Below are 27,630 nucleotides of genomic sequence, written 5' to 3'. Positions count from 1 at the left end.
AACGAAGCCATGAATGACAACGCTTGGTATTCATTCCTCGAACTTTTTAACTCTTAGCTGCCGTTATCCACTGTCATTGTGGTCATATAATAGGCACCTCTGAGGTTTGTTGTTGTTGATAATCTGATAATATTATGCATGCTTGTCACTACTATTCATAACAGGCGGTTCCTTTTTTGGGATTATGATAAGGAATATTAACAACAAACCGCAGATACGAGTAGGTTTAAAAATAGCAGGCTTTACGAACACTTCTAAGTTTCGTTCATGTAGTATTCGTTACTCCGATTTTAGCCAAATAATTTTTTCTGAAACAATAAAGATTAGGTATAAAAACTGAAAAAAAAAATGGACACTATGGATCCATTGCTTTTACCAACATCGCCAATGAACTTTGTTTTCAGAAACCATTTTCTTATTCAGACACACAAGCTTGGTGTCCAAAAGACCACTTAAAGGAATTGAAACTCGAATTGAAATATTCACAGTACTATACATTCTTTCAATGTTTATTAGGTAACACCCGCCGGCGCCGTTTCGGTAATTCATGAAATTTTGATCTTTGGTTCTCGAGAACAAAAATAAAAACAGAAATGCGATTTTAAGAATTTCTATCTCTTACACCTCGACTTATTGGTTTATTAAAAAAAATTATTTGTTGCTCCCTCTTTCACTTGATTTTTTGGTACAACTCGAAAGTAAGTAATACCTGCATACTTCTACTTCGAAGATAATTTGAATCAAGATTTGAATGATCATTGAGGCTATAAAAGTACATTAATTCTAACTTCAAAAGTCAGGCCATGTTGTTCTCGAAAATTACATGAAGTTAGCAATACGATAATTATTCAGCAAAAAATATACATCATATAGTAACAAACTAATTCTCTAAATCGACTTTTAATGCGTTGTATAATCATAGTCGATTATTAAGGTAGGAAATTATTTTTCTTTTTTATCTAAGGTGGTTCTTATCAGACTGATGGATAGACCAAGTGGTCAGGAACTTTTTCCATTTCGGAAAACACGTCAAAAAGGTACTGTGACTGAATTTTCCTATATGCCTATCATGATCACCCAACTAAAGCGAACCGTGCAATGTAAGTCCACTGTCATGTTGCAAAAAAAAGTACAGAACATCACGGGTTTCGTACTATTTTTCAACGACTTTAAATCAACACAACAATAAATGTTTACGTTTTGTTACGCTTTATAACTGGAAAAATTGCGATTAAAAAAACTGAGACTATCTACAGGATGCGGAAACTACTTTAAATGGAGGTGTTTTATTATGTATTATGATAGGGCGTCATTTATGATGAATTTTGGTCTTTGAAAGTGGACGCCGGAAAAGATATCACCCCAAATCCAAGATAGGGGGATATAGTCATGTTATTTTTCTTTTATTTCGTTAATTTTTTTTATAAACTGAGATGGCATATAATCCCATTTGGTAAACTTATAGCGAGACATGACAGCCATCTTGAATTTTTCATTTTTTGCTCGATTTTTTGTTAATATCTTTGCGAAGGGACATCCACCAAGCAAAATACAGTACACCAAATGTCGATTCGGCAGTATTGACCATTTTGCCAACAATGCCCTTCTACTACTCGTATTCCCGTAATGCTTTTATAATGCCTACAATGCTCGATTACTGCCTATAACTCCCTCTAAATCCTGAAATGCCTGGTGTCCGATATGTAATATGTACAGGAGTAGATTAGGTATGACTTTATGACAAAGTTCTGGAATTTTTATGGCGGATATTGTATACCATATTTAAATTCATATACATACTTATGGGGGTATATTAAATTTGTTTGACCTCTGAGGTTTCAAGAGCCCTCCAACATCTGCATACATATGCCATCGAGGGGATGATCACGAAGGAAATTATTGACCTCATTTAGGAAATATCGAGGAAGTAACTGGGAAATATGTAAGAAATGGACGACATTAAAGGAAATTGTGGGAAAATATTAGTAAATTTTGAGGAAATTCTGAGGGATTAGGGAGGAAATTTTAAGGAAATACAAGGTTTCTATAAGGAAGTAAACGTTACTCATTTCACGTTAATTCGGAGAAAATTTGTTTAAATTTGGAAAGATTTTAGGCAATGCTAAAAGTGTTGGGGAAATTAAGGGAAATAGTGGCAATTTTTAAGCAGTGAAGGAAATCTTTGCCCCCTAATAAGAAATTCCTGTCGTAGTGATACATGTGTATCGTTTCCCAAACCAGCCTCGGCAAACATAATCCAGTTTCTCAACAATTTTGGCATTTTCAATTTCGATAATGGTGGATTTTGACATAATCTTAATATCTTTAATCCTTCACATTATTGTACACGTCGGTCGATGATTACAAGCCAATTATAAACAATACTTTCGCAATTCGTCTCAAGGTTTGTACATGCCCTGAATATTTTAATTTCATTACCTTACATTATCTTATTTAGATATCTAGCTAGGACGCGTCAGCCTATTACGCCGTTTGCGTCAACCTTGAAGAATTTCCGTTTTTATTCGTTGCCAAAATTCTTAGAATAAGTAATTGCTCGTGTAATTGTAAATTTCGGCGTGGTCGTCAAAGAATGCAGCAATTGAAACAGTTTTAAGTGCAGTAGTTGTGCAAATATTCGATCGCGTTGATGCAACGTAATCTACCGTTAGTCTAAGGATTCCGTGGATGGTTATTAAGGTCAAAGGAAGGAAATAATTATATCAGAAGGAAATTAAAGCGTTTGCTCACTTTCATCGCTTTTTTTTCAAGTTTATTTGCCCCGTTTTTTCTACAGTTTTAACGTAATAAGGTAAGAAAATTTCATAACCTGCTAATTGACACTTACCTCGCTTACTTTTTTTACTGCTGCTCGAGGATCGAAGATACATCCCTAACGTTGCACTTACAGTACCTATTGCGAATTAATTCTAGGGTTGTGCTCTTGTAATACGGATATTGGCTTCTTCTCTGTGACTAAAATGCGTCTGGTTCCTATTATAAAATTGTTTGGAAAAGGCTCACCTGGTTTTAGTGATGCTTGATGCTAACATGCTGTAAAGTGTAGTAAAGTATAACCCATGCTTCCGCAAAGTTCGTTAAATGAAGTTTTTTTGCTGTTCCAAGTGCCATCACAAATGGAGGAGGGATAGTAAACATTTTAACAAAATTAGGTTTTAATCCAAGATAATTTTCGTCAGCGCAAGATGCACTATAATGAAGATACTGAACTATAAACTTTAAAGCTATAAGTACGTCTTATAATAGTCAAGATGTAAACTATACGTTTGAAAAATGAAATAGAAAAATTGATTAAAGGGATGCGAAGTTTATTCATACACGTTTATTTGAGAAGTACAAATTATAGTCGCGGCATTTTCGTAATATTCGTTGCTGATCTTTTTTGTGATAAGATCCTGGAAACTGTCATTTTGTTGTTGAGTGAATTAAGAAAAATTAAGTTAAAGAAGCCACTTTTTAATTATAATTTTCTTCATAAAATTTAGAAATCTATCAGGAGATATGTCGCCCTATTTCTCCAGTCATCTTGTTTTTGATTGTTTCTGATATCATAGCTCAAGGGACCGAGATCCTGATACTGTACCCTACTATCTGATTCTCAGTTGTATATAGCTTTTTGAAAACTGGTTTATCTACAGGGTGTAGCACGAGGTGTAGCATCTAAGACTTCTTGGATCATAATTCCTTTCCCATAAAAGATATTGTAACGTAAATTTAATTACGAACTGAACTCAAAACACAATTCGATTTGCTTATATAGACACTCTTTCTAGAATGTTTTCGAGTGTTCAAGGACGCTTCTGAATGTTCTCGAACAAACACGTTATAGCCCTAATCATTACTATGATTATTATTATGGTCCGATTTCCTTTTTAGAACTCAGGTCTAGCCTGGTTAACTAATAATAATAATAACCTAATTCATTTAATTAATTAATTTATTTAATTTATTTGTTGTGCCTTTTGTATTGGGTCCTCAACAGGCTTGCACCCAATTACAGAGTGACCCGCATAACTCTTTTGAGGTGCCCCTGCAGAAGGTCTTAAGTTGTTCTATTCTCCTCCGGTATTTCCCTTACGAATTAGGGAAACTAGAGGAAAACCTAACTCGGAGTAGCCGGCAGAATGCTCGAAACTGATATAAGGAAATTCTCCATCTCTGCCACAGATGAAAAATTACCTCATCCCAGATTCGAACATCCGACCACCGGCTTTATAGCCCAACGCGCTACCGCTGAGCTACAGAGCCGATTAATAATAATTATTATTATTACTAGTACTATTACACCCTTACAATGACTTCCATTCCTCTAGCCTCACCCTGTATGCATCTTCGCAGGATATACCATGTATTGATACTAAAACGAAAAATATTAATTAGACCTTGGTGATAAAACAATTCGTAAAGTTGAAATTTGTATGTGCATAAAGAAGCCATACGAACGGAGGGTTTTTTTCAGAGCCGAATGATTCTCACAGTGCCGGGTAATGCTAGAGCCGAGTTATCCTAGAGGCCAGTAATCCCAGAGCCGAGTTATCACAGAACCGAGTAGTCCCAGAGCCGAGTAATCCCGGAGCCGATTATTGTGGTATCCAACGACATTGTCGACTATGTTTGCGGTTAAGGATTATCTGTACTCGTTCGAATTGGCCACATATCATCTCAGTAAACTATTATTGTAATTTGCATTAGTATTGACTCTAAAAACACTAATTGGGTAATAATAGGTAATACAGATCAATTTGCCTATGCGGAAGAAGTTATTGATATAAAAAGAAACAAATTATAACGACGTAAGGTACAAATTTTCTCCCAAAGCTCACCGCAACTTTGCGACGCATCCAATTTATTTTTACTAAGTCACGTATGCCCGAGGTCTTTTAACAATTTCATACATTTATGATTTGAAAAGAAAGCGGCATTAATATACCCTCATATCCTTCGAGGATAAAAGTGAAATTCGTCCACTGTGAATAATCGAGGGGCTTAAAGTAAAAGCTACAGCATGCACCTTTCCGCTATGTAAAAGTAAATAGTAAGCATGAGTTAGATCTACGGCAATTATCAAAGGCCTCGAGGTAAACAGGTGTTAAGTTCAACCTACGTACGTATATAAGCACTTCAAATGGTGTAATGAGCAGTAGTGCATGCGAAGGTGAAATTACGACCGTCTTAAAATTAAAATGGCTGAAATTATGTTAAAGGTTGAGCATGACTCATAAAGGTATGCACGAAGGTGGCTGAAAATTCCACTACCTGAATACAATTTCGGCAGCTACAAAGATTGAGTAACCAGTAACGGTAGTCTGAGAGTACAATGTAACCGCAAAGTTGAAATAAAAGCAGTTGGTGAATATAGCTTCGTGTTGATTAAATAGGAAACTACAAAAGGGATTAATAACCAAGGCGTTTCAGACAGTACATTTGGTGACATATGTCAGTGATTATACATCGACTTTGTTTAGTCGCACGAATCTAGGCTTATAACTTCGAAAGACCTGGTGCAAATCCTAACATGTTTCCACTTTTGAATAGTTATGCCAAAATTATGGCAAGAAAGTGTACATTATGTCTAGAACATTTGTTAATACAACAATGATAAATATAAGGTTGATCATTTCCAAAATGGTTGTACGTCGTTTTCGTTTACATAAATTACAAAAAATAATTATTAAAGTTACCAATAATTTACTAATTCCAAAATAATTTATTGTATTCATCTCGGAATTTGCCAATCATTTATAAAAATTGTCAACAAATACTCATGACACGGAATAAAAGTTTCAATTTGTACGAGCATTCTAAAATTGCCGTAAAAAAATAAAATTGGATACTCTAGACATCAGGAAGAGACAATACATATTTTATGAATCCATAGAAATGGAAAGTTTTTTTCCCCATCTCAATACTGACAGATATCATACAAACAGCAGGGCATATACAACAACTAGAAAACATTGCCACAAACTCGTGTTTGAAATACTGTAAATAATTCGTTAATATACAGTCTATATTGTTTTTTGCTGTTTTATTAAAGGAATATTTAAACCCAGAGGGAAATGGCAATACAATTTTGGTATACCTACAGCTCGGAATCAGTGGAATTAGTATTGACCATATTGCTATAGGTTAGTGATTAAAAATTTTTGAGAGATGCACGCTAAAAGGGAGAACTAAGAAATTGTCCTGAGCCCTTATTCTTTAATTTCTGCGAAGGGAGCGTTCCCGCAATACTAGTTCACTCCCGGTAAAATTGAGTACATCCTGGCTGAATTTCGTTTTCTCTTAAGTAAAAGATGGGAAAACTCGCGCCAGGAACGTTCACTTCCCAAGGTACGTTTTCAAGAATGTGACATTCACCAACCACGCCCACTTTCACGGGCCCTAGAAATTTGAAAAAGATTTACAGTTTCACCAAATTTTCTGTGTACGCCTTTTGAGAGATTAAGAACAAAATTGTCATGCACTTTTTCCGAGGAGTCATCCACTACTGGCATTTGCTGCACACTTTGTTAGCATTACTTACAAGCATTAAATTTGGCATTAAGAACTTTTAGCAGTAACACAATTAATTAACATTCGTGTCACGATTTAAAAAAAAAAACTGAAATTTTCAATGTTCCCTTTTTTCGAAAACGTCATATGGGAGCCATATTGGATTTTAGCATTATTTAATAAAGCTCGTTTTTCTGATTACAATGGTGTATCATATGATATGTTTCAACTTTAAGATTCCGTCAAAAAATGGAAAAACCTTTTTTTGCGAAACGTGCTTTGGAAACCCACCATTCAAAACAAAAATTTTTCTTTTGCACAAGGATATGCAGTGGAGCAACATTCCTAATAATAAAGCGTATGTTTAGTACCGGACGTACATTAAAGGTTGTATGGTATAGGAGCATTTTCCGAATCATGGACACTTGTCCCCAGGGTAACCAAGTGGGACACTTGCGCCTTCGAAATGTTTTTCATAATGGTGCTTACAACATTACACCCATGGGCAAGACTTTCTCCTAAAAGCCAAAGTAAAGGCTTTAGGTTTTTAGAGATTCAACACTAACGCAATTTAGAAAGATTTTTTTTAAGAGAATAACGAGGAGAATAATAACCTTATGTATCCTTTTCAGTAGATTACATTATGACGTTAGGGAATTCAAATTAAATAGCACTTAAAAATACGTATTTCCCAAAGGTTACATTTGACTTACCATTGAATCTTTTTATATTTGGTACTGTTAAGCATAACATACATCCTCAAAGAATAGAAATACAAATACGGTTGTAATTTTGTAAATTGTTTGTAATCCGAATTCATGGTTTCGCATGTCGTCCCTAGTAAATAATGTGGACTCCCTTAGTTAATAGACTTGTTCTGCAGTATAGAGTTTGAAACTGTTGTTTCGAATTTCGTTAAACCATCAGGACACTTTGTCAAAGTAAAATGTTATTGCACGATTAAACAAGGAATAGGTACTAGATCGAATGCTGAAATAATTACAAAGCATTACCGATCAATTCTATTACTACAAATTGCAGCAAGTAAATGAATCGACTCATTCCAGCATTCCTGCACCTAATAACTGTGGTATCTCCAGGTGTTTTAATGCGTTTTCTTTCGCGCCAAGGTGCAAAAATAAATGTTCCTAATTACCTGTTAACTAATTACGAGTTTGCAGCGTCGGTGCAATATGTGGCTTAATAGGATGGTAACTTTTTCACATCATTAGGGATTTGCTTGAATCGTATGGAGTATTCACATTGAGAGGTGAGTAATTTGGTAGTTTATGTAATTAATTTAAGAATGTTATTTGTGACACGATGATAAACGAATCGAACGAAACGAAAACCTTAAGACATCACGAAAAAAGGAACAAAATTAAAGAAGTCTTGACTCAATTCATTATTTACAAATACCGGTTACGTGTGTGGCCCACAAGTTTTCAGCAGGCCAGGTGCGGGGCTCAAAATATTTAACATCTGCCTCTCTGTCTTCCAACGAGAAGCAAATTGAATTCTTATAAATATGTAGTAATCATTCGTGCTTTAAAAACAATACCGAATTATGTAAAACGACGTACGAACTTAATTGATACGGTACCAAGGTAAAATATCTGTTATTTATAGCTGTTGGATTGTGAACATCTGGTAAGCGTGTATCACGTGCCAACACACGTGGTTTTCATAACGATTTAGCCCTTTTACGTTATTGCTTGTTCACCTGATAGCACTCGCGCTTTGCCAATCCGATTATGTAGAGTGTCGTTTCAGAAAGGCGGCTGCGATTCTAATTTGGGTGAACTTCCAACTTGTTACAGATCTACAAATCTAAAATCTGACAGTGAGGTCAATGTGAAATGCTTTATTTAAGTTGATTCTGGACAATTTCTCTTCAAAAGCTGAAGGAATTGTTGCTATTCGTGTGAGAAAGGGTCGTTTAACGAACGTAGTTGAGACTAATTATACTCCACTGAGTACAAAAATTACTATTAACAATAATTTGAGAGAAAGAGTGGACCCCACATATAAGGAAGTTTTCGCAGTTCATAATGTGGGTAAAAACAATGTGCAATAACAAAAAAATCTAAAAATAAACTTTAATATGCATTTCGTTAGCTAAATCATCATCATCAGTGAAGGACTGTCGATAACATTCCGTTGCTTGCTCATGATTACCGCTTCGCTGGCGAAATGCGTCCGTAGACGTTTTTAGTTTTGCTGCAGTTTGTTTTACTTCAAGGTCACAAGTTACTATTATTTGCGCTAACTGATTTTTTATTTGTCGTCTCGCTCATTCGCAAATGGTTTATTTTACGCCCTCCAGTACGCGTTGATTGCGGCGATCTCTGTTTAAATCGCGCCATTTCGCATGTAACAATGGAATACTGCAATCGAAGTGGAACTCCCGTTTCTCTCTCTTTAATTTTCTATATGTAGGTGTCAAAATAAAAAGACGAAACGGAACCAAAGCAAATTCCGTGCCCTGACACAATAATCTGCCCGTATTTCAATCCCCTACACCCGCCTTCGAACGATTCGACTAGTGAAATCTCGATGAACTAAAAGCGACGGTGGCGCCATAAATCCTCTGGTGAAATCTCGATGAACTAAAAATCGACTGTGGCGCCATAAATCCCCTGGTGAAATCTCTATGAACTAAAAAGCGACGTTGGCGCCATTTAAGCCCCTGGTGAAATCTCGATGAACTAAAAAAAAAGCGACGGTGGCGCCATAAATCCCCTGGTGAAATCTCTATGAACTAAAAGCGACGTTGGCGCCATTTAAGCCCCTGGTGAAATCTTGATGAACTAAAAGCGACGTTGGCGCCATTTAAGCCCCTGGTGAAATCTTGATGAACTAAAAAGCGACGGTGGCGCCATAAATCCCCTGGTGAAATCTCGATGAACTAAAAAGCAACGGTGGCGCCATTTAAGCCCCTGGTGGAATCTCGATGATTAAAAAGCTACGGTGGCGCCATAAATCCCCTGGTGGAATCTCGATGAACTAAAAGCAACGGTGGCGCCATAAATCCCCTGGTGAAATTTCGATGAACTAAAAAGCGACGGTGGCGCCATAAATCCCCTAATGAAATCTCGATGAACTAAAAAGCGACTGTGGCGCCATAAATCCCCTGGTGGAATCTCCATGAACTAGAAAGCGACGTTGGCGCCATCCCCTGGTGAAATCTCGATGAACTAAAAAGCGACGGTGGCGCCATTCCCCTGATGAAATTTCGATGAACTAAAAAGCGACGGTGGCGCCATAAATCCCCTGATGAAATCTCGATGAACTAAAAAGCGACGGTGGCGCCATAAATCCCCTGGTGGAATCTCCATGAACTAGAAAGCGACGGTGGCGCCATAAATCCCCTGGTGAAATCTCGATTAACTAAAAAGCGGGTGCCTTAAATAAATTTATTGCCGCTGTGGCTTTATTAGTAAACCACCCTCTATGCTAATTATTTGCAACTAATTTATGTATAGGATTTTACTCTTGTAAATAATTGGAACCCCCCACAAATTACTACTTTTAAACCCCCAAAATGTTGCCCGCAAAAATTCAGCTGTTTTAAATTATTTTTCCCCAATTTCTAATCATTTGATTTGTATGAAAAACCCAGAGAACTAATTTTTTTGTCCAAAAACGTATAGTTTGTACTATAAGGAGAATGCGTAACAGGTATCCTATCTGTGGCTCTATCTCTGTTCCTGATTTTTTGGATTGTACCGAGGATTCTACAGGACATTAGACATCGTTTCCTTCTGGTCGAACTGCGACAATTGTCTGGGATTTTTCTCACTGTGTGTTCTACAGCGATAGAATGATCGCCAAGGTGCAAAGATAACATGATTTGACACCATGTATTGTTTCGGACAGTGCATTCAATAATTCTACTTTCATTTTATTTATGCGCTATTCTAACTCATTCGCCAAAATAAGAAATGGGTAACGGGGTGAACTATGTAGATAGGAGAATTAAATGTAAAAATTGAAAATGTGTTTGAGAGAATTCTCTGCAACACATTTTTGACGTGTTACAGCTCGTTTTTTTGGTACTTTTCCTAAAACTGATTTAGTAGCGTGTCGAAATTTTAGTATGGACTGTCTTTATTTTGGGAATCTTTAAATGGTTCAATTAATTAAAAATGTTTGGGAGCAAACTACTCTAAAACATATTTGTATATACTAAACCGAGTACTAAACCCAGCACGTGAGCACTGCAATTAAGCCTGAGATTAATTATCATTTAATTAGGGTGTTACGCCTTTTTATAATTAAAGTATGAAGGTTAAGTCGCTGGGCCTTTGATTATTAAAATTCAATTACACTTAATTCACCTATCCAAAACACTATGAACCCCCCCTCCCTTGGTTAGAGCAATCTGAATGACATGTTGTTTAAAATCAATTGCAGACCTTTTTTTTCGTTAAATTTTTTTGATTTTAAAAGTAAGGTGAGAGATTTGTAATATTGATGGTGCCTTACAATAATTAAAATTAATGAACGTTCTCAGCTTGCCGATTCCATTGTTCTCAAGAACTTCCGAATGTAATCAATATTTACAACAGAAATAACGATATTTCAATTTAAATCAAATATTGCATGGGAGTAACGAACAAAAGAAAATACTCTGTTTGTATTGATCGGCCCTTATGGCCATCTGCATTCTGAATTGCACTTTGTAGCGCGTTACTAAATTGTGCATCGATTGTATTTTCCAGCAATGGTGTGTGCAAAACTAGGGTAAACCTACTCAATTGGGATGCTGTTCTAGTTTTTTGATGATATTGACTCTATATCTTAATGAAGGAAGTTGAATACGTACGCCAGTTCCTTTTCAGATGTTAGAAAATCTCAATGGGGTACTTAGCTTAGAGATTACGTTGTATCCAGTGTCATAAGTTCAAGTACTTTAAATGCACTTTGCTTGTAAGAGCATGATTTTCTTAACGGTTGTATCAATTTAATGACCACAAATTTGCCTGATAAAATCCGAACGATCGTCAATTTATGGCTAACGATTTGCATTTTACATAACTGTTAAAGATTTTTGAGGTGCAGGCATCCCCATTTAACAACCTAATATAACTTCCTCCAGATTAATGTTATCAAATACTTTTTCGTTCCATTCACCTTTTTTTGTATTTACGGAAGCGATAAGCTTGTTATAACTTAATCGTTTCTGTAGTTATCAGTGCGATTGGCACATTACTTTACTGGCGAATAGTATATTTTCAAGTCTTAACAAAAGTGCAACGTTGTGATACTGCGAAATAAGACAGCTGATTGGACACTACCATTAATCCAGTGACACGTAAGTAAGTTGGGACTTCAACGGATTCTGATGAAGATGATTTGCAACATTTGTTAGGTAGGGGCATCTTTCAGAAATGCTGTCATGCGATTACATTATTCATTTGTAAGTTGACGAGTAATATCCAACCGAAATAACTAGAACATACTTTAAATATGGGGATTTAAAATGATTTTCTATGCTTTGCAGCTAAATATTTTATCTCGTTCATCTGAATTTTTTTAAGTAATTGGATTTAAGCAAAGCCGGATTTAATTAACCTTCTGCCGCTCTTCATTTCAACACCAACAAGAAAGTTGGAATGCGAATTATTAAATAAATAAATACTTTCTACGCGACCTGAGCGCTCATATCTAAAATCTTCAGACGGACGTGCGGAATTTGTACTAGTTTTCCCTTTTCCTGTCCCAAAGTCGCTAGTAATATCAAAATTATTTTAATTGTAAAGTTGGCACCCCCACATTGCCCGAATAAAATAAAAATATCCCTATAATTTAGAACTAATTCAAGACTAATTCGTACCTACAAATAGAATTTGAACCCGCTTAGTTTCGCCGGAAACGGGAAAACAGATTTTTAAAGTGAGAGTGCCCCCACTTTTTCTTACTTAAATTTTCTTAGTCCATCAAAAGCTATGAATTACAGACTAATTTGTACCCAAGTTAGATTTTCTTTTTTTAGGCAAGTTACACCCACATTACTCAAACAATGTTGAACTACAAAAGTGCAATTCTCAAAATAAATAAAAAGAAATGCAACGCGAGGTACAACGTATAAATTAAGGGCTAATCTGAGCCCACTAAAATTTTTTTATGTGTAAACAAATTATATCGTTAATAAATGGTTTCGAGCCAGGGCGCATGTTGGGAGGGAATATCGAGATTGAAATATCGCACTCTGCTAAATTATTAACGATGTTCGATATCGGTACTAATTTTGTATGCTGCATGTCTGTCCGTCTGTCTGTTTCTGCGTGTGCACGACAACTTTGTTTAGAAACCTTCGATCGCTTTGAAAATTGGAAAACATGTTCTTAAGGATATACGAAAGGGTCTTTTGTTACTTAAAAGGTTACATGTGGTCGTTGCGATAAGGAATGTTATTGTTAGACGAAATGTGTTCTTTCGCTGATAACAGGAGATGCAAGTGTTACGAAGAATTGCGCATTTCTTTCGCAACGGTTTGAAAGCGTGGATTTTTTCTTTGCGCTACATTTTTCGAGCAGTCGACCTGTGTATATGACGACGTATGTCATCAGTATTGTAATAAAGTGTGCAGAAGTCAAGCAATCTGAAATAAAAGATTTAAGTTATTAACTATAGATAATTAAGATTTTTCATTTATTTGTTTGTCGAACATCTGTGTAAAAACAAGCTCTGAATTCTTTTATTTCTTCCAGCATTGTTGTTTTACGTTTTGTTCTGCGGGATAGAATTTTTGTCCTTGTCAATCAATTAATTGTGTGCTTATTCGTATCAAAGTGCGACCCAGATAGAATTGTCATGTCAGATTTTTTCTATTGGTTCTCAAGATTTATTTCAGATGTAATAAAATCTTTGGAATTTTCGGAAGTTGCTCGAGGCCACCGGGTCTTTCAAATTGAGAAATTTTAAGACAATATTGGGAATTTTCTGGATAGCAGTTGCCGGGATGTATAAGGAGAGATTATAAAATTGTAAGTTTCCATTTTGATTTGTTTTTTTTAATGGTAATTACTACGTCTATTCTCAGCATATTTTATCCTTGAAAGATTTTTGAAAAAGTTCTTTGTTGGGAAGAGGCAGGCAGAACATTTTTAACAATAACAATTTATCACTAAAAATTACATATATCATTTCTTAATCTACAAGAATTTTTTAGAATGACTACCTCCAGCCCGGAAGCGACCATCCAATCTTCTCCTCATTGACTCCCGGACTTCAAAAAAAGTGTTGTTTCTTATTGAGTTACACTCAGCAATTATCCAATCCCTTAAATCGTGCACATCTTCCACTGGCCTACTGTAAACTTATGATTTTATTATTTTATAGTGCTCTTATACTTCCTACAACGTCAAAGATTGTTGAAAAATTTGTAGCTGAGCAGGTAAATCGATATCTAGAGCAAAATAATTTATTACCTACTCTGCAATCTGGGTTTAGGAAGAAACATAGTACACAAACGGCTCTACTTAAGGTTACAAACGATGTACATATGGCACTAGATAAATCTGAGGTAACTATTATAGTATTTTTAGATCAAAGTAAAGCCTTTGATCAAGTAGTGCCAGAGTTGTTTACATCAATGTTACACTACATAGGATTTAACAATTCATCAATAACATGGATGCACAATTACCTCCAAGGACGAAGTCAAGCTGTCATGTTTGGGAAAGAGATATCTAAATTTGGAAAGACATATAAAAGCGTCCCCCAAGGTAGTATTTCGGGCCCCATATTATTTTCAATATATACTAGATATCTACCGGCTTCTTTAAAGTACTGTAAGTCACATATGTACGCTGACGACATCCAATTATATGCATAATGCAACATAACTCATATGATTCATGTCATAACTAAAATCAATGATGACCTAGCCAATATAAATCTTTGGAGCAATAAGAATGGATTATGTCTGAACTCAGACAAAACTGTTGGCCTCTGCATATCAAATAGAATGAGGACAAATGAAATTAATTTAATCTATCATATTTTAAAACTGAACGGTGCGGCAATTAAATGGGTAACACACACGAAAAACCTAGGGCTCATCTTAGACGAACACTTATCTTTTCAAAAGCATGTCGATAGAGCATATGGGCTGGGCTTCTTTAAATTAAAAGCAATTTATCACTTGAAAAATTGACCAGTGGATACAAAACTGAAGTTGATACAAGCTCTTATTTTTCCCATATTTGAATATTGTAGTGTGGTGTATTACGATTCTCTAACGCAACAATATAAACACAAATTACAACGCTTGCAAAACGCGTGTTATAGATTCGCTTTAGGTATACCTTTTAGAGACCATGTAAGCCCTTATCTTGAATGAATCCATTTATCAAATGTGAAAGGACGAATTCATTATTTGCTATGCATTTTTCTTTACAAATTGTGTAAAAGTGGTTCTCCTGGATACTTACTGGAAACCTTAGAAAAGCGGTCAAGTAGGCATGCAGTGAACTTACGAATTGATAGTCTCACAATACCCAATTACAGAACAAAAAAATTTCGAGGCAGTTTCACATACATTGCAGTTTCAACCTTAAATCAAATTCAAGAATACCTAAATTTATCTTTGGATAATTTCAAAAAAATAATATTTGACATGTGTTTTGAACATTTTTGAAATAAAAGCAAATTTTTTAGAATACCATTGCCAATAATGTTTAAATAGGTACGAAATGTGCAATTCTTTTTTCTTTGTTCTTTATTTTTTCATTATTTTTTAGTGTTTTTCAAGCATGTATATTTACGTTAATTAGATCATGTTATGCGTCTCATGTCAAAGAATGTTGTCTTCATTTAAGCATATTATGTCACAGTTTTTACTGGAAGAGTGGAAGATCGCCTATGGCGAACTCTGTTTCCATTTGTGAAAATTTTCTTTGTTTTTCACAATAAATTATTATTATATAACCCCATAGGAAATAATCCAGGGGGTTTAAATCCGGGGATCGGGGGGCCCATAATTAAGGTCTGCTGTTAAAAACTGCCAAGCAACTACATTAAAATGAGCTGGTGCTACCATCATGCAAACCTCATTGTTCATGAACAAACAAATATAAATTGGGGATGTTTGGACACCAATGCTACCAAATATTGTGATTGCTATTTAATCTACACATTTCATCCCTTAAATTACGTCAATAAAATGCATACACATAAGCATTATTTTTTTAAAAATAATTTCCAGAGGTATAATTTAATTTATCGATAATTTTGATATTGAGGAAATGCGGAAACTGTAACTTAAAATGCAGTATGCACTCAATTTGCTGACATTACTGGGGTAGTTTTTCTTGTATGTACTATATCTGTTTCGTATTCGTACTATTACATTATAATAATTGTGTTACCATATCAACTTACAACCCTGCAATACTACATTCTTCGACTATTATAGTGCATGTACGATAGTGCGCGAGTGATAATGTAATTATATTCGACTAATGTCAACTTAAATTAACTGTGTTATGCTAGAATTAATTTCGATGCACAATCAAGTGTCATCGACGTCTGAGCAATTAAATGTGATTATGTTGAAGCGGTTTCCTTAATGCATGAGTATTGATCTTCACAATGCATTCATTACACGTGCACTTTACTGTAGATAATAGCATCACCGGATAAGCTATACGACTTTAGAAGAACCAATTAACGTGCGGAAATTGTATCCGCTGGCATATTATATTATAGAAAATCAAAACGTACACGAGTGTATAGGTATCACGATGTTAACTCATGAACGTTAAATTATAATAGAAGCTTAGGTTCCTGAAGTTGGCATGACCAGTAAAAGCTTAAAAGTCAACCAATGTTTTATTATTTTGAACTTTAGATACAAAGGATGAGGATAAGTAGGTAATAATCGTTTTTCTGGTGTAGCTTTTTGACGGATTGCCCTAGAAAAAATATCTTCTTGGAGAAAGGTCGGTTTCTTTATTTTTGGAATAGCGTCCTGAAAGGTAGAATGATCTCGTTTGTTGGATAGTGCTCTAATGCTTAAATGGTAGTCGTTGTAACCCTTCTCTACGTGCCTACGAATATGAAGTAATTTAAATAATAAAGACAGATTTAAATTACCGGTCCACTAACCAGATTAAATTATTTAATTAAAACTTTCTTTACAAAGAAAATTAACAGAGCTTGAAAGGTCAAGTTATGTTTCCACATCTAATTTTATACGTCATACATACAAGTACAATGACCTAATTAAAGTACAAAGCCGTGAATTTTCGCATTTGGGGTACAGCAGGATGTTACAGCAAAAGTTTATGTTAGTTGCTCTAGCAATTTCCTACACAGAAAGCTTACAGATCGTCACTCTTGTGGAAATGCTTTTCCTCAGAGTCGCCTGTATTATGTCGTACGAAACAAACCAGATTAATTCCGAATGAACGACAATCTTTAATGTCTTATAAAAAATTGTGTTATACTCCGTTAGGGCCTATCCAAATCTCTCTTCATCCTGTTCATGAGCATTTCAGTTTCTACCCCAATTAACAGCATCACGGTCAGAAGTATACGAAATAATGAGTGTTCTTAATTTCCCGTGACTTTCCGTGACAGAATTTGTGTGGATTTTTTTACAAAGTTCCGCACAGAGGAAATCACATTAAAAAGAAAAATGGGGGTTCTGTTCAGTAATTTATCGTCGGGACCAATCGGGACGATCAGAATCATTAAGGCTACTACTTGTAAAAAAACGGATGCAAATGCTAATACCCAAACCGCCCCGTAAATCGGTAATTGAACGCTAACGTATTTGTTTTGTACGCCTAATTGCGTACCGTTCAATATTTCACTTCAGCACTCTGCACTTGCTACAAAATTAATGTTTACGGAGCTTAATTTTTGCGCCATATGCTCGCCTGTATCATCCAGGGATAAATATGAATCACGTAAGTGTGACATGTAAATGACGAAACTTGTCATTTTCTAAATGAAAAATACAGCATCCCTAACGCCGTACTTCATCGCTGAAGTTAATCATGGATGGTAATTAATGATGAACGATCTTAATGAACGTAGCTTTAGGGGGTGATTAGTCTCGTCAATTGATGTAATTCTCCAGTTAAGTAAAAATGAGGGTGTTATCACCCTTATCTAGTTATTAAATACGATACGAAATGAGTAGCTCAGTATAGATCCAATCAAAAAACATACAGGCTGGTTCAAAATTGGATCATAGAAAATGCGGTTTCGTTTGAAGAGAAAATGTTGCTTGAGGAGCTAATCTCCATCCTTCCTGTCGTTTTACATATAAATTTAGACAGACACCTAATATTAAATTATAGCAAGTTAATAATCAATGTAATAGTTTGTCAAGATGCAGTAAGGCTTCGCGCGAGTGCGGCCACTCATTTATTCATATACCATTTTCTCTAGAAAAACAACCTTATGTGCTCGTTTTATGCTAATTTGTCAACTCGCGTTTTGTGCATCCATATTAAGATCCAAGAAATATGGCATCTTTAATCAAAATGAACGGGGAATGTCCAGATATGAAATTTGATTAAGATCCGATTTTGAGGTATGAATTTTAGAAAAAAAAAATGTTTCAAACGCAAATTTTTGTGGCTTTGTGGAAGGACTTTTTTGAGATTTATTGAAAAAAGTGCTTTAGTTTCCCTCATCATCCACTTTTTTTAAATACACTTATATGTTACACCTTTAGCGAGTTTTTAGTTCTGTTCAGAAGCGGACTATCCGAACATTGAGATTCAGGTCCTTTCGTTTTCTTTTATATACTAGAATCTGAAGCAATCCAAATTACTAATAACTCCGAAGTATCTCAATAGAATCGGAAAAATACGAAGAGAGATTCGCAGAATTTGAAGAAATTATGGAATTATGGATGGACCAGAAATCGCATTTTAGTTATAATTTAAATTGTAAAAAATGTGTCAAATAAAGATGGATTCAGAAAAATTCGAACCCGCACTACAATTGAAGAATCCAAGGTGAAGAATTGGAAGGAAAATAATGTGGAAGTTCGAGAAAGGCCTCTCTTTTTTGGGCCTTTAGGCAATGACCAATTAATGTCTTATAGAATATTATAGATAACAAATCGCTACCTTTGTTGAACACAATTTCCGTTCAAATTGTACAAATGAGCACTAATCGACGAAAAGTTTGGTGGTATTTTCAGCACAAAGATGGTAAACCTCCACTCAAATTAACACAAAACGAGCAAAATTGAGTTGCTCTATCAAAAAACATACAACTACAAAACGTGAGAGTTTGCCCACAAATCAGCACAATACGAGCACAAATGTTTGAAGGTTTCGTTTTTTTTTTAATTTGGAGGAGCAATTGCTAAGATCTTCTCTGTTGTTGGAGTTGTACTAGAAATGCTTTTATTATGAGGAAAATTGGTGCGCGTTGTTTCCTTTTGCAACAGGAAAACGTTATCAAGCCGGGTGTTTGCTCTGATAACTACGTTGGATTTCTAGTTGCAGATACACGAAGTGCAAGTGTTTGCGGTTTCTGTTTGCAGCTAAAAATCCACCGGGCAGGCGTCATGGCGTCGTGTAAAACAGGAAACGAATGTTCCAGTAACTTCAGATCAACGAATCGAGTAAACCTTTCCCTTATCGGTTTTCCATCGAAGGATAGAACTAAGGACTTTACCTAGATTTTTAGTGTTCCTCTCTATTTTATAATTTTTTTCAAAATGCTTACCCCAATTTGGCACACCACAAAACAGAGGAACGATAAACAAAATCCAATATGGCGTCTATAAGAAATAAGAAAATCCTGAATACAGATTCAGATTATCCAATAAAAAGTGCCCATTTAAGGTGCTTTCTTAATCATAAAAAGGGGAAGCTTTGCCCCCATATGAGCTGCACTGTATCCCTTACCATTACGGAAATCCCAATTACGAGGAACGAATTTCAACCACCCTGTACAATATGCAGAGAATAATAATCTAAAAGGACTCGTTTTCAGGTCTTCTTCCATTTCCTCGTTATATGGGGCGTTGTTTTCTTCAGGTGACGAGTTAAGCAGGTGTTTGGTTCAAATGACTGAAAATTGTATATCGGGCTCCCTTACTTTATTTAAATAATAATGCTTATCTCGTCTGATCTGATACGTAGTTTTTATTACCCTGTATACTACGACGTAATCTTAAGCAACGTCAAGTAATTGAATTTTTCTTCAATCACTTTAATAAAACAGATCTTTACACTTGTACGTTTATTGCTCTCAAGAGAATATCTCACTTTGTCTAGCAGTAACATCGCTTTTTATTCTTAATATTTCAATAGTAACTCTTCTCATTGCATAGTTTGCGTTACGAAACCACAAATGAACCATACAGTTTTGTACGACTATTTTTTGTTTTTGTATAAAACTCCGAAAATTCAACAAAATTGGGATCTTTACATTCAAAATTCGATTCTCTTCGTTTTTGACTAAGTCGCATTTGTCATTTGGAATAGTTCTTGACACACCTGGCCTCCACGACATAGGTACTTTTTCGACAATTAATTGCCTTATTTAACCACCATCACCTAAGGTTCAATTCGACTTAGAATGGTCATTACTTTTGGACAAGGTAAACATAGAAATTGTCGCGAGTTCTTGTATTTTGGATGCCAACCTAAATTTCCAGTCGACCCCAAAAGTAATATAATCGCATTAATACTTTTGCAGGGGAGGCTGTGTAATATTAAATGTTTCATGTACATGGTCTATCAAGGGTTTGAACCATTTTAATCTTTTTCCTTCCTTGCTGAAGAGATATGAAGCAAAGATCTTTGATCCGCCTTAATTTTTTTTCGTTAAATTTATCCATTCTTGATTTGATTTGGAAATTAAGAGAGAAAACAGATAAAATGCCAACACTAAAAATATGAGTAATAAGACACGTGCACAAAACTTTTACGAACTAAAGTAAAAGAAACCTGTTCAACTGATAACGTGTAATTCAATTTGTTAATATGCAGTTGTGTCGTGTACATTTTAGGTACCGGTCGTTTCGTTAGCGTTCCTATTCAAACCATTTATTTATCATTGATTTATTATACTGACCATGGCTGAAAGGTGATGGAATCTACAACAAGATAAAAGGTATGGTACATCCCTATCTTTCAGTAGTTTTGAATTTAAAGACAAGACTACCTTACTGGAATAGCGTTTGTTTGTAATTTTATTTACAAGGGTTTGCTTGGAAAATTGGCTTTGTTATCGTCTAGCTAGATAATGAAGTCCAGATTTCATTTTTACGCTCTCAATGGAACGGATGTTTATTTTGAAATTTGTTTCAAGCGAAAACATTTTAGGTTCTTGTCCGTGGCAAAGTAGCATTTGGATCCTTTCCCCAAAGCGGTTGAATGACGTGGCAGGTTGTGGATCTAAATTTTCTTATAGGATCGAATATGTGCAACAATTCTGTTAGGCTATTTAATCTTAATTAATTCTCTAATTAAGTATTTGTGCGAAAGCAACGTTGGATTTTGCTTAATCTGCCACCTAAATTGAGTAATAATTACATTAACAATTTTATTTCTCTTTTAATCGCGACTTTACTCCGATATTTAAGATATTGTATCACCATGTTTCACAGACTTGAAATTATTTACTAAGACTTTATATAATAATAATAATCTTTATTGTTCCGTTGACATTTATATCATGAACAAATTAATCTTTACTAGCAAGAAAAAGAAAACCATCTAACATAACATTGGAATTTAAAAGGAAAGCACAAGATAAAAAAGAGGTATAGCAAAATCAATACCTAATCTTCGGCTGCACTCCATACGAAAGACTGTTATATAAAGGAGCCCGATATTGACGCCAAGATCTCACGGTACGAAGAATACACATAATATCATTTCTTCTGTTAATGTGTAAGATTTCGGGCTTAGGACATCACCTGTCTCACCATAACAACAATATAGAGGTATGTTCTGTCTCATAATATAATACAGGGGTATAATATTTGCACACAAAGTAGGGTTTCGATACCCATCACATAATGGTATTCAAATATTCCATAGTCATGAAAATAATTATGTTTCCGATTTATGGAAAATAACATAAGGATAATAAAATATTAGCATAATTTGTGCTCGAGCGTAAAATTCTATGGACATCAATCAAGACCATTTGAAACCCCTTGCGAGACTCTTTCAGCTAGCATTTTCGAACAGAGGGGTCAGGTCTGAGAAAAACCATCCAAGAAACCTACGGAGTCGCTTTATACAGTTCAGGGAGAATGATTCTCATTCACGTTCCCTGTCCGTTTGTTTAAATCGCATCAGTACCAGGCACACCAGCTAGGCCAGAGGGCTAACCTATTAGATCACTCATGAGCTTGGAAATTTCATAGAATACCGCTTAGAAACATTATTAGAATCGTTTCTTGTTTTTTTTTGCTATGTGTTTGTTTCATTTCTAAAAATTTTCAAAAATTATTTAAAAAAAAAGGATCTCCAAAGATTCTTCTGAAGAATTTCTAAAAAATCTATTATTTTGTGAAACCACTTGAACATTCTTTGGAAACCCTAAGTAAACATCTATATCCTCAAAAATCCGCTAAGGTAGAGAAAACCAAAGCGAGCATGTTTTTCATATAAATTGCGGGGGCGCGAAGAAAAAGTTCGATCTGGACAGAATTTGGTGCCTGTGTCTCTGTGGACACTAAGGAATCGTAACTTAGTTTTTCACAGTTTGAGATTTAACAGCAAATTTGATTTCATATCATTCCGACCCTCAGAAGACACGTCGCACAAAAATTACTTCACTTTTAATATTCAGTGAACCCCTAGAGGCTTGTGATGTTTAAAAAAGCCCTTCCAAAAACTGCACTCCTATTGTAAAAATATTAGATTCGTTATTTTCATGTTGAAAAAACACCAGACGCAAAATGCCGTTGAGTTTGGTACCTCCATTTAGCGACACCTGTCAGTAGGAATTTTTTGAAAATACTGTAAAATCAGAACGACATAAGAAATTTCGTAAAGTCGTTACATCTTTCTGTTATAGTTGCTGAGGAGGAAGAAACCCAAATTTTGGGTCATTTTGGGCCCTCTGTTTGTTTGAGAAAAATTGTGGTTTTGTTATACAAAAGATTAATCAAAGAGCCCCTTTTTCTATTCATTGCTTTTATTTTTATCGCCATTTTCTAATTAATTAGCAACGATTAAAGGGGCAAGTAGATGGCACCTCCCAACGGTTTCCATTTAATTTCAAACTTATCAATGAATCAATTAATTTGAATCTTGCAATTTAATCAGCTAGAAGTGGTGTAGCATTAAAACAATAACGGCACTTGAGTCTTATGACAAATACAAAAAAGTATGAACAGTAAGTTAACACATACCTCAATTCTGAAAAGGAACTAGCAGGTTTGTGTTCAAAATTAAATTTCATTTGACTTTCACAAAGTCGCATGTTTCATTTGGAACAACAGTTCTTGACATATTAAATCGTTTGAGAAAAAATGATTAATAAAAGAACGAAAATTTACAAAGCAGAAAGTTGAACAGACATGTCGCCTCTAACCCCATTCGCCAATAAAGTTGTCTGTACAGGATTTTCGAAAAAAAAAACTAATATTAAAGAAACAACACGGGTACTTAACCTACACGAAGTTAATAGAAAAAAAACTTTCATTTCAAATGAGGGATGTAGAAGAATGGCGTGTCGTAGGTAATATTCGAGTTTGAAAATTATTACAGAAAAAAGAATGATGGTAACGTTAACAGAAATTTGTGAAACCGATTGTAATAGTAGATTGTGTATCAACATCGTCAAATTAAGGAATTTTTATAAATGCGAGACATTTTTTGGTTTTTGATATCGTTTCCTTAACAACCTGTTTGACATATTTTGATGAAGCAGCGTACTTTAAGTGGAGTGCAAAGGACGTTGCCATTGATGACGTACTTAATAATAAGAAACAATGAATTTTATATACTCAGTGACATGGAAATTGCAACACCAAGAAGGAGTTGGAATTTTTTGACCAAACTTGGCAGAAACGTGTAACTACTAAAAGGTAACAATTGATTAAAATTTCGTTCATATGGATCAAGTGGTAATGGCTTATTTGACAGTTCTTTCATTTCTTTCTATACTAATTTTATATGGTGTATGTTTTGCGAGATTTTGTTCAGTTCTTATTGTTTTCGCTTTTAATCGTTTCTTTTGAGGCTGTGATCATGCCTAGATACGCCAAAGTGGAAATTACCGCGAATTAAGAGGAGTTGACAGGTGTCGTATTGTTGGTTTGGGCGGAGGTGGTTTTTCGTTCACAAAAATTGCAAGTCACCTTAACCGAAGTCAATCCACCATGATTCGTTGCAATCGGGCATGGATTTGGGAAGGGGCAGGATCGTCGTAGAGAGGAAAGGGAGGGGGCAGGAAAGGGTGGGGGGCGAAAAAGAACAATTGAAGTGCGGGATCGCCATCTTTGACTTATGGCAACAAGAAACCGATTCTCTAGTACCAGGTCAATTGCCGATCAATTGTTAGCTAACGAAGGTCGTCCTGTAACACTTCGAACGGTTTACCGCAGAATCAGAGCTTACGACTTGCAATCCTATCGGCCACATCTTTTGTTACCATTAACAGCTCAACACCGCCAGCAGCGTTTGGAGTGGTGTAGGTTGCGACTGCACTGGAACCTAGAGTAGCATTGGGTGGTGTTCAGTGATGAATCCCGATTTTGTTTGGGTATGCATGATGGCCGTATGAAGGGCAGCCGAAGACGTGGGGAACGTCGCAATGTTGAATTTTCTGTTATGAGGCATGTGCACTAAGCTGTGGGGACTATGGTATGGAGTACTATAACTTATGGGAGTAGGGCTCGTTTATTATTCATTCGAGGTAATATGACCCCCCCAGCGATATGTGGATGACGTGATAGAACCCGATATTCTTCCATCTCTTCAGCAGTTGGAAGACCCACTTTTCCAGCAGGATAATGCCCCTCCCCACATTGAAAGACGTTCTATGGACTTATTTGCACATGATAATGTCAATTTCTTGCCATAGCCACCCAGATCTCCCAGTATATTGCCTATCGAGCAAGTTTGGGACATTATGAAGAAAAGACTGATGAACTTACCGCATCCTCCGCAGACGCTGCAAGCTCTACACAATGAATTAGAGGTTACTCACAGTTGCTTGGGACACAATACCTCAAGAGGAAATCGGCCGTCTGCTAAAATCGATGCTACGAAGCGTGAGGGAGTGCGTAACCAATAGGGAGGGACTACTATTATTATTAATAAAAATATGTTTATATTTCATCCTTTTTCTTTTAAATTTTAATCAATTGTTACCTTTTAGTAGCTAAACGTTTCTGCCAAGTTTGGTCAAAAAATTCCAACTCCTTCTTGGTGTTGCAATTTTCATGTCACTGAGTATAGATAACTTAAGAAACGAGTTTAAATGAGTCTTTAAAATGTCAGTGTTATAAAAAATGAATTAATTTATAACAGTAATTATTATTTATCACTTATAATTTATAACATAACACAAGCGTATCGAAGTTGGAACAGACTGAAACGTAACTCCCCGCTTATTGTCCTAGAATGTTCTAGAACGCTTCGATATGTTCCAGAATAAACACATCATGTTTTCCGGAAGGATTTCGTCACATCCGCATTCGTTCTTGATCGCCGATGACTAATCTTCCATGGGGCCTCGATATCTACCGTGATTTCTGGAATGTGCGCTGCAGTATATAGTAATTAGCCTCTCTTGATCTCGTGGCACAAATTTGAAAATTGTGTTTTCAAACTAAAAGTCCCTAACGTTTAAATTTCTTTGAAACAACTGTGCTCGATATTACTTTTTTGCTCTTCGTGCTCGTCCAAGATCTCCGAAACTTAATGTTTCAAAGTTTCGGCTCAAAATAGTTTATTGAAAACTTTGTTGTATGCCCTTAACACTCAACCCCAGATTTTTCAGGTAGAAAGGTTTTAAGTATATTAACGTTTGCTTTAGACACATTCTAAAAAGTTCATTTTTGGTATTAACGCACAAAAATCAAATATGTTTTCCTTATTCACCAACTTTTCCTTTAAGGTATCAACTTTTGAAACAGCACAAAGCTAAAGTTGATATACTTTGAAGGTAAGGTTAGCAAATTAAGGAGTGGGGTGGGTTACGTTTTGTGATCGTTACAGAGGGTTAAGATAGGGTAGATTAAGGGATCGTATTTGGTTTGGTTAGGCTCTATAAAATTAAAAAAAATTCTCGGATCGATGGGCCTTACAGAAACCAAACCTTTCTAATGATGTATCTCAGAGATCAGTGAGTTCATTGCATAAAATACAGAAACCATTTCAAATTGTATTCAAAGCTTATATACCTTAGTGGAAATCAAGCTTGTTCTGAAAGCCCCAAGCTGTATTTGAACTTTCTTAGCAGCGAACGGTAAAATTCATCATGTACACAATTTTTACGTTAGAAATTAATTAACAAAGAAAACAAATTTCACAATATTGCAATAAGATGTTTTAAAGTTACTTGCAAACTAAGTGAATTTAAGATTAGTTGTTCTTCTTATAACAAAGAAGTTCAGTAATTAAATTAAATGGTTTTCAGAAGTTTGCTAACGTTCAAATTCTTTTTTGCTCTTCGCATGTCCCAATTTAAAATTCAAATCTTACATGACCCACTATTGCCGTGCTAGTGGTGGCCGTATTATTTTCTACGGCTAAACGTTCTTCTACTTTTTGCTTTTGTTACATCAACGTAGTTTTGCACGAGCGCACTGTAGGACATTTTCATTAACGCTCGCGAAATTGCAATTTGTTTAGCAGGTGATTTGTGTCACGTTGATTTCCTGCCTTGTGATTTATTACACTGAAATTATTATGAACATTGGAAATGTAGGTTCGGGGGTATTAAACAATAATTAGCTATTGGGGTGATTAATATTTTTTTTTCATTAATGAAACGCTGTGACGCAAATGGTCACTAATTTAGTGCGTATTAAATTTTTAAATACGAAATATTCAAATTGTGGATGCTCTGAATCCCAGTATGAGTATTTAGTGTTCAATTAACATTATGTATGACTATGATCCGCAATCGGATATCAGATTTTTCGACGTTTTATTATACGCTTACTTCGTGCTCTTTCAGTTTCACCAGAATTTGCAATGTTTTATCCAAGTTAAACGAACTGTGTTTAGACTATTTATGACCGCTAGTATAACAGCGCAGTGTATCACGTAACCTGCAAAAAGGCAAAACTCGTTAATCAATCAACTTCTGTATGCGTTGATAATCAATTTTGAATATTTACAGTACATAGACGAAGGTAACCTTATCCTTCGAGGTGAGGCAAACGCATTTATGGTCAGTGGCTTTACGTTAGTGGCGATTTTCCACCTATAACATTGATTTTCCTTAACCGAATTTCCAAAGTTGGTGTCTCGACTTAAAATTATTAGTGCTTCCCGTCTCTAATGTTGTCTTATTGTTTCAGGCTGAACGTAACCCTACGGATGATATGGAGTGTTACGCTTAAGGTAAATTTTGTCTGTCCCAAGTTTGATTGTAGTTCGCAATCGCAATAAGAGAAACAAGATCCACGAAATTAACATTTATATAACGTAATCTGGCATATTTTCGACTGAAGTAACAAAATGAACTTTCAACATTTTATCTGTTTGATGGATCAAGCCTCTTTCGTTCAGTGCTATCCAACTAATGAAAATGTCAGAACGACGTGGTTTATTTTTAAAAACAGTATTCAAACAGCTATTCCTTTACGTATTTCCACAAATCATTTCTTGTATGTCAGATCACGTACAAGTCTCTACCTCTATTTTACGGTACATGTAAAACATACATTATTCTCTATCGTAACGTAAGTCTTTTTGACATATTCTTCTGTTTAAAGATTTTGTTTTATGTTTATTTGGTATTCGCCGAGATTAAATTTACGTATTGTATGACAATGATTTACTTCCTTTGCATTTAACGGATCTTAAGGCGAATTGATATTTTCCTCTTGGTAATACAAATATTGATTATAGTGTTTTCAGGATGAAAATTTGGGAAAATGTGCGATTTAGTTATATAAACCGATTTAATACTTATAATTTCAATCCTTAC

At 35.3% G+C, this 27,630-nt stretch overlaps 2 long non-coding RNA genes across 2 annotated transcripts in view; both read left to right on the top strand.

Moving 5' to 3' along the window:
• Nucleotides 1-27,630, top strand: part of LOC116182158 — a 64,504-nt gene that overhangs the window by 5,461 nt on the left and 31,413 nt on the right. Inside the window, exon 2 of the long non-coding RNA XR_004147435.1 lies at nt 26,999-27,041. This is a non-coding gene — a long non-coding RNA (uncharacterized LOC116182158). The remainder of the gene's footprint in view (nt 1-26,998; nt 27,042-27,630) is intronic.
• On the top strand, nt 2,482-3,332 carry LOC116182159. Its single transcript, XR_004147436.1, has 2 exons — nt 2,482-2,812; nt 2,935-3,332. It is a non-coding gene; the product is annotated as an uncharacterized LOC116182159 (long non-coding RNA).

Source organism: Photinus pyralis, unplaced genomic scaffold (genome assembly GCF_008802855.1).
Source record: "Photinus pyralis isolate 1611_PpyrPB1 unplaced genomic scaffold, Ppyr1.3 Ppyr1.4_unclustered_Scaffold4085, whole genome shotgun sequence".
Classification (NCBI taxonomy): Eukaryota; Metazoa; Arthropoda; class Insecta; order Coleoptera; family Lampyridae; genus Photinus; species Photinus pyralis.
This window is presented reverse-complemented; position numbering and strand designations above follow the sequence as displayed.